Here is a 9,348-nt window from a genome sequence, read left to right as displayed (position 1 = left end):
GTATTTTTCAGCTAGCATAAAAATGTTAGTTTTTTTTTTTTTAAGAATGGTATACTTTGTGTGTCCTTTGCTGCCCTTAGATTTGCTTTGAAAAATAAAAAAAAGGAGACTTAATAAAGCTTCTGCCACTTACACATTTGCAGCAGTAGAGGCAGAGCTGCTGGACAAGCTGATTTTCCTGATTGCAAGCTCCCAAGTTCTGTTTATAATGGGGAACAAAATGCATTGCATACCTTCCTTACATGAATTTCCCTTTTGGAAGTCTGATGAGCTGTGAAGGTTTTTAAATTAAGCTTTAAATGTTAGCAGATTATTTTTTAATAATTTTATAATAAAAATTAACATAAAAACTTGTCAGTGTCTTATTTGCAGACCCAGTTTCTGTATTACTGTTAAATTTCACATTTTGCTTATTGGAGCAGTGGAGTTAACAAAACAAGGAAAATGCTTTTTCTCTCCCCCCTCAGTTAAACATATATTCAAAATAAGTAAATAATGTAACAGTGAAAGTAGTTAGCAAGCAAAACAGTTCCTACTGCATGATTTTATTTAGCCTACCTTTTAAACTGTCAGTACATAAGCAACCTTACCTGCAACTATAAGGGGTAAGAAGATTCTTTATTTGCTTTCAGTTTTACAAGACTTTCCCTATCTGGAGGTTTTGTATTCCCAGGCAGAATTCCCCTGCCCTCCCAAGATGGTCTCATTCAGTACTGAATGAGAGTACGAGACTCAGGTATGGAATAAATCTGCTGCACATATCTTGTTTTCCAGCACAAGAAATGACGATATTGTCTGTTCCATCTCCTGCTGCTATGAATGGCTGTAGATTATCTTTTAATTGCAAATGAAGAAAAGGGATGAACAATCTTAGAGATCAGGAAACCACCTTTCTCATCCTTTGAGATACGCAGCAGAACCCTTCTAAGGGAATGACCTTCTTCAAGCTGTTTAGGAATTGATGACCTATTTAATCTGTCTCTTCTGTGGAGTCCCTTTGCAAGTCAAGGCCTTCTAGGCCTTCCTCTGTCTTTTGAGCTGCCATGCTCAGAAGCTGAGCAGCTAATTGCAGCAGCTGGGAATCCAGCCTCCTGAGTATGGTTTGTATGTAGAGGGCATATGCAGGCAGGCTGTAACCTTCTCAGACTGGAAATCAAAAGTTGAAGATTGGAGTCTAAATAATACCTGATCCTGTCATAAATAGGTACAAAATTGTGCCTCAGACAGCTGTTTGCTCTGCTACTTTGCCACCACTCTTGCTATGAAAAAAACCTTGTGAATGTGACAGAAGTGGTGTTCTACATCTGCAGCTGACCTGAAACTATTGGGTCTTCTCAGGAGGAGGTTCAATATATCTCAGTTTGTTGCTAACTTGGAAATCTCATGATGGTATTAGCAGTTGCTAGTTTCAGGGTCATCTTTTAAATGTAATTATTGGCCTGTTATGCTTAATTCATAATTTAAATAGCCTCTTACACTTTTCTAGCTGTCCAAAACCCCAGCTGTCCCCAACCAGCCATCAGATCTTTCAGTGTCAGTCAGATGATTCCTCTGAGGCAGAATCTGAAGTGTACTGAAAAATCAGTGATGAGTGAAGCCAGCTAATATAAAAGGACAATTTAAGATCCAGTTTCCTTTCATAAAAGAATAATATTATCTATATCAATTGCTTTATATTACTTCTGTGGTGGAGATGTGCCCTCTGTTTTGTCAAGCCTTGTACAAAAAAGAAAACCTGCTCTGAAGAGTTTACAAACTTGGTAAGAAATGAAAGAACAAGGGAAAAGATACAGATGGATGAATACAGGATAGTAATGAGATGTCAAGGTGAATATGGTAAGTAGCAGCCTAGGTATTATGCACATCTTCAGTGTTCCTAAGAAATGATAGGGTGTTTGCCCCCATTTTAAAAGAGATTTTCTGCTTTTCTATTTTGGTATGTTAAAATTCACACATTCCAAGGAAAAATAGGTGAAGTGTGTACTTCACTAACAACATTGACAAAAGAGGAATTTTTTCAGTTCTAAATTCTTTTTTTGGCAGTTTTGTGAAGTGAGAACTGTGCTCAAGAATTTTCAAGTAGTACTTTATTTGGTACATCTGCTGTTATTTTAGCAGGACAATGATAAAAAAATTCTTTGGGTAGGTGTTCTCCACTACTTCAGGCCTTTTAAAATTACATCTTACTGCAAAATAATCTCAGTTCATAAAGCAATAAGAAGTAATTTTAAGCTGCTTCTATATGTAGAGTACATCAAGTGTCATAATCAAACTTACTTTTATGAAGCTTCAGGTTTGAGTATGATTTTGAAATGTCAAATTAACATATGACCTTTACTTGTATTTTTAAACTTCTATAAAGTAAAAAGAATTATACCAGTAAGATATGTTTTTGGAATAGTGATTGCTAGGCGTGAAGTCCTGTGGAAACAGAAAAGTTTCTCTTGCAAGATTAAACATTATTAAATAAGTGAAGTAAGTGAGCAGCTCTTACCTCTTTATAGGATTCAGGCAGGTATCAGCAGCAGTGACGAGTTGACTTTGAAAATTGATTTCCAAACTACATAAACAACTACAAAATTACAGGAGGAAAATGCTACTATGCCTTGAGAATTGTGTTCATTAGCTTCAACATACCATTTAAGACTTACCCACTGCTTATTTTGGATGAGAGGAAATGGCCTCAAGTTGCGCCAGGGGAGGTTTAGATTGGATATTAGAAAAAATTTCTTTACTGAAAGGGTTGTCAGGCATTGGAACAGGCTGCCCAGGGAAGTGGTGGATCACCATCCCTGGAGGTGTTCAAAAAATGCGTACATGTGGCACTTCAGGACATGGTTTAGTGGGCATGGTGGTGTTGGGTTGATGGTTGGACTCAATGATCTTAAAGGTCTTTTCCAACCTAAATGATTCTATGATTCTATAACAGTAAGAAAATGGAAGATGGCTAGAGAATAGCCAAGAGATGATCTTTGTTCAAGTTGCTGAAAGAAGTCTTGTGGTGTCCCAGCTCGCAGGTATTTTCATAGAATCATAGAATGGTTTGGGTTGAAAGGGAACTTTAAAGGTCATCTAGTCCAAGCCACCCTAGAAAATGTCTTCCTTCTATCTAGCCTAAATCTACCCTCTTTTACATTAAAACCACTACCCCTTGTCCTACTGCAACCAGCCCTACTAAAAAGTTTGTACCCATCTTTCTTATAAGCCCCCTCTAAGTACTGAAAGGTCACTATAAGATCTCCCTGGAGCCTTCTCCTCTCCAGGCTGAACAACCCCAACTCTCTCAGCCTGTCCTCACAGGAGAGATGTGTTCCATCCCTCTGGTCATTTTTGTGGCCCTTCTCTGGACCTACTCTAACAGGTCCATGTTTTCCCTGTGCTCAGGATCCCAGAGCTGGAGGCAGCACTCCAGGTAGGGTCTCACCAGAGCGGAGCAGAGGGGCAGAATCACCTCCCTCAACCACTTCTTTCGATGCAGCCCAGGGTACGGTCGGCCTTCTGTGCTGTGAGCGCACATTGCCGGCTCATGTCCAGCTTTTCATCCACCAGTACCCCCAAGTCCTTCTCCACTAGGCTGCTCTCAATCCCTTCATCCCCCAGCCTGTGTTGATACCAGGTGTTGCCTCAACCCAGGTGTAGGGCATTGCACTTGGCCTTGTTGAACCTCATGAGGTTCACATGGGCCCACTTCTTGAGCTTGTCCAGGTCCCTCTGGATGGCATCCTGTCCCTCAGGCATGTCAACCACACCACTCAGCTTGGTGTCATGTGCAAAATTGCTAAGGGTGCACTTGATCCCACTGTCAATGTCATTTATGAAGATATTGAACAGTACTATTAAACATTTTCCAAATGGTCTGACAGTCTAGTGGATCTTGCTTGACTTAATAAGTTTTGCCACAGTAACATGTTTGGGTTGTAATGATTAGGAGTATCCTACTGCAGCACCACATTGCTATCTGTTGTGGTTTAAACCCAGCTGGTAACAAAGCACCATGCAGCCATTTGCTCACTCCTCACCCCCCAGCCCTGGTGGGATGAGGAGGAGAAAATATAAAGAAAGGCTTGTGGGTTGAGATAAGGACAGGGAGGGATTACTCACCACTTATGGTCACGGGCAAGACAGCCTCAATTTGGGGAAGAAACAAAATCAATTTATTTTACTACCAATCAAAACAAAACAAGGATACTGAGAAGTAAAACCCAACCTTAGAACACCTTCCCCCCAGCCCTCCCTCCTTCCCGCCTCAACCCCACTCCCGGTTCTCTCCACCTCCTCCCCCGGCGGCGCAGGGGAACAGGGGATGGGGGTTGGGGTCAGCTCGCCACACCTGGTCTCTGCCGCTCCTTCCTCCTCAGGGGGAGGAGGACTCCGCACTCGGCCCCTGCTCCACCGGGGGGTCCCTCCCACAGGAGACAGTCCTTCACCAACTTTTCTGTGATAAATGACTTTAGTCCCAAACAGGATTCCAATCAAAGTTTACAGTTTATTAAATGAATAAAGGCAAGCAAACAGCGCTGGGTGCGTCGGGAGTCTCTGCTCTACCAAGATGCACACTGTGAAAAACAACCCAGCTTCTTTTATAGTCTAACATTAGTTACATCGTGTCCTTCCAAAAGACTCTCTACCTCCTGGTTGTGCAGGTGCAGTAGTTCTCCTAGAAACTTCTCGAACTCTCCTCATTGGCTGAGGGGTCTTCAGTTCTCCTAGAAACTTCTCGAACTCTCCTCATTGGCTGAGGGGTCTTCAGTTCTCCTAGAAACTTCTCGAACTCTCCTCATTGGCTGAGGGGTCTTCTATACAATGTATCTCCTACCAAGCTCCTCACTGCTGGGGCATGACAGCAGACAGCCTGTGCAACAGGCGACACCCTGCACAACAGCAGCTGTGGCCATCAAAACCCAAGCAAGTTCACAACAGACACCTCCCCCCCAACAAATGCATATAACAAATTGCTTACACACTGCCACTTCAATACACCCTCTATTCATACATACTAAAGATCACCCCGTTCGTAACCTCGCTTAATACTATGATAAATGCCTCATTTCTCCCCTAGGATCTCTTGTTTAACACTGCGCAGTTAACAACAAAACCGGTTTTGGGCTGGCAAAAAAGAACTATATACATATCATCTGTTTCCTCCTGGCCTGTGGTTATACGAGGACCAACAAAATGGTTAAAGATTACATATACAGTGAGGGTCACATTTTATTATGCGGCCCTACCATTGTTTATATTGACACGAATCAGATGAACACATTTCACATTTTCCAACATGAGTCCTTTCCACCCGCTGCAGTTCCTCACAAACTTCCCTGGTGTGGGTCCTTTCCGCGGGTCAATCTTCAGTCACAGACTGCTCCAGCGCCGGCTTTCCCATGGAGTCACGGCCATCTTGGGGGGCCTCCGCTCCCCCGCTCCCCTCCATGGGCTGGGGGGGACAGCCTGCCGTCTTGTCTCACCGCGGGCTGCAGGGGCATCCACCGCCTCAGGCGCCCCTCCTCCCCTCCTTCCTCCTCACTGACCTCGGTGTCTGCAGAGGGGTTCCTCTCACATCCCACTCCCCCCACTCACTGCAGGTTCCCCTTCCTAAATCTGTTCTCCCAGAGGCGCTACCGCCGTTGCTGACGGGCTCGGCCTGGGCCAGAGTCGGGTCTGACTTGGAGCCGGGGAAGCCTCTAGCAGCTTCTTACAGGAGCCACCCCTGCGGCCCCCTCCCCCACTACTGAAAACCCTGCCACACAAACCCCAAACAGTATCCCATGCTCTTCAGTCCTCACCTGGGTGGGGATTGGTTTTTGCAGAGAACACAGCTACGGAAAGGAGCTGCTGTTTCACAGAGCCAATGTGTAATTGTGTGTACATGCAAAGCTGGTCTGTTAGAGTAGTGTGAGTCAGGATTATACTGTCCTTTGAATAACAACCAGAGTTGTGCATTGCTAGAAATTTAATACCTTTGCATTTTTACTTGTCAGTGCCCCAATGTTACTAATTTATGGGGGAAAAGTACTTTTTATTTGGTTAGAGATGCCCTGATAACGCACAAGGTTTAAAAGCTTGCCTGGGGACTGCATGATAGATTGGTGTTTTTTTGAAGGCTCAACATTGACACTGATAAGTGAACAGCAGAGCAGCTGTCAAGGTAGGTTCCCATGGCCCTGGCCACATCTTGACAGTGTGGGAAGCATGCAGAGGGTTGGGCAGGTGGGTGGCTTCACTGGTCCTACAGCAGCTTCAATTCGCCTTAGTATCACTAAAATGCCATCAAAGCAGCTCTAACGAGGTTGGGTCACCTTGCTGGGCCTAACTGTGAGGATTTTCACTGCTGGCATAAAGGAGGTGAGGCTATCACCTCATCAGGGTTGTTCTTTGGGTGGATTGAAAATTTTCTAAAAAAAATTAGTTTTCACTTGCAAACATTTTTTATTAAACTTGTCGAACTCTGCTGGTGTGCTGCAGAGCCTGGGCTTTCAGCTTTGGATCTGAGCCTGCCACGTGGGCTGTCCTGGGATTAGTTATGGACCTTGCTCTGCGGGGCTGAGACCCAAAATGCTTGGGGTTTCCAGGCATCCTCACTTGGAAGCACTCTGGCTGCGAAACGGCAGGTGGTCCTCCTCAGTGGTCATCCCTTCTAGCTTTTTAGCTTTATAGCTCCCTATCAGACCTATGAGAAGAAGGGGTGGGAGACACCATTGTCACTGGGGTCTTGGCACTGGAATCCCAGTGTTGTTTTTCTTAAGAAATGTGTCATTTTTAATCTTTTCCCTGTGATGAGAAAATTTGAAATTTCTATTACTCTTTTCAGAACATTTACATATTTCACTTAGTAGTTTGCCATTTACTTACGACAAAATAAGTCTGACTTTCCATACACTCTGGTTATTGCTGTTCATTTCTTCCTTTCTCCATTTTCATCTTCTGTTTCTCAACTGATTTGCTTCAATCAAGCATCCATTTACACATCAGTAACTTTATTTTGTTACATCAGAGTCTCATTGGTGTTATTGGAATTGCCTTAGATTTCATGTAACTGTTGGGAAGGCTTGGACATAAAATTGTGTGATTTAGGAAAAAACAATTTGAATTGATTTGTTACCTGTTCAAACAACTGTACATAACAGAGTGTGGCATGGGGTTGGAAACAAGTAGCTGGAGGTGATGGAAGAAAGAGGGGCTGCTTAGTAAACACAAGCAACAGCATCATTGAATGTGCAAGCACAGCCATCCTGAGGCATCTGAAGTATGACGTGGCCACACTCTTGTAGTTGAGGATTTGAAATTGTGGCAATAGCAAAATTGACTACTGTCACAAGGACATAAAAATGTGCAAGCCACATGAGAGAAAGGTGTGATTTCTCCGTTAATCCTTGTGTTGGCAAATTTGTAGGAATGAGGATAGAAAAGAATCAGCAGTAAGTAAGATAAACAGAACAACAGTACAGTAGCAGGATTGTTTTCCACAACTGGAATTTTATTTATCAGTTTTCTGGTGCTACCTGTTTGATAACAGAAGAACAAAGTGAGGCCCCATTTGACCCTAATGGAAATGATAGCCCTGCCTCTGAATATAGGTGACTTTTTTCAGATCAGCTAGGGAGATAGTATTCATGGTTAACGTACTACTATTAAAATGGTATGAAGGCAAATACTTGAGTAAGATTTTTTTTTTCCCCGACATTCAATATCCAGTGGCATGTCTTCTTTTTTCCCCTGTCAGTAAGTAAATTATCTTAAAATAAAAGAGCAGTATTGATTATCTCTAGTTGGAATATTGGACACCCTTATTCAGTTTTCCTTTTCTGTGTAAAACCAAGCAAAATCTTCTGCTGAGGAAGTGGGAGGTCAGGCATTCTCATTTTGTCTGTAACATTGCCTCTATTTGTCTCAGATGATTAAACCTTGTGGAGCTGACAGTCCTGTAAGCACCCAGAATCAGTGGCATATTCCTCACCTTGGCCTGTCTTAGACCTCCTCTTTTTTCCATTGTCTTTCCTTCCTTAAACAGCATTTCTTTAACAGTTAATGTGTAAGAAAATGAGGGACTGTAAAGAGGAAATAACAGACAAAGTGGAAACCGATGCCCAAAGCGCAGCAGAATAATGAGAAGAGAATTGTATACTTTCATAGTCTAGTCCACAGCTAGTGCCACTGCAATGCTTATGGGTCTCTAAGCCACTGTTGTGGACTCGCTCATAGAGACGTTTGAGACTTTACAATCTGTAAAGATCCATCGCTTACCCTTTTTGGGGCATTTTTCAACACAGAAGAATAAGTGCAGTTCCCCTGGCTGGCATTGTTAGCACAGTGGATATTGCACACTGCTGGTTACAGGTCAATTGCAGAAAGTACAAAAATCTGAATTTAATTTCTGACCTTTTTTTTCCAATTGCATTATTCAGGCAAATTGCAAGATGAGGGCCAAAAAGAGAAAAATGTCATAGTTTTCTCATCCACCTAAAGGAGGCAGATATTATTATATATGTCAGAAATTGAAAGAATAGCTAATAATGTAATAGGCTAAAAATATCAGCAATGTGGGTCATGATTTTACAGGATCATTAACTGAAGTTTGTAGATAAATTTTACTGTGCATTGTCTTGTAACAGTTATATACTATTGATTCAGGAGACAGCTTATTGAAAATATTTTTATGACACTGTTACTGCCCTCAAACTGTTCAATGTGTGGATTCAACCATGGGACCTTTGTATCTTTTATTACTCTGTGCACTCCAAAAGTTAGGCTGAGTTCAGAAAGAAAGTATGTGTCCTTTTCTGAGGTTGATGGTTCATCTATTGGCTCACATAACTTCAAAGAGACAGTTCTGACATAAAAATTACATTTTCCCACATCAAAGTGACCCAGTCAAAACTTCCATCTAAAATTTTATGAGGCCTACAGCCTAACTCATTAAAAAAAACCAAGAGGGTTTAGATTACAAAGAGCTATTTCTGACCAACTAACGGGCAGGCAAAGTTACAAGGATTTCTAAATTTCTAATAAGGTCAAGGAAGTGCAGAACATAAGAGGAATCTAAATATTATTACAATTTTCACTGCGTGATGCAACTCACACACATATATATAATTTTTTTGGTCCTGTGATCTTCAAGGTTAATTGTGATAAACCTCAAAGTAAAAAATGCAACATTAACAATCCTCCTAACATTATAGGAGGAAACTTTCTGTTTTTATACTGCTGAAAAGCCTCATTTACAGAGACTGGGAACTGTCTTACACAACAATTAAATTTCATTGATGTAATCATTGCTTTGTATAGCCATTTACATAATGACATTATAGATCTGTAAGAGAACCAGGATTATATTATTCCATAACAAAGTTA

Source organism: Aquila chrysaetos, chromosome 4 (genome assembly GCF_900496995.4).
Source record: "Aquila chrysaetos chrysaetos chromosome 4, bAquChr1.4, whole genome shotgun sequence".
In the NCBI taxonomy this organism is placed as follows: domain Eukaryota; kingdom Metazoa; phylum Chordata; class Aves; order Accipitriformes; family Accipitridae; genus Aquila; species Aquila chrysaetos.
This window is presented reverse-complemented; position numbering follows the sequence as displayed.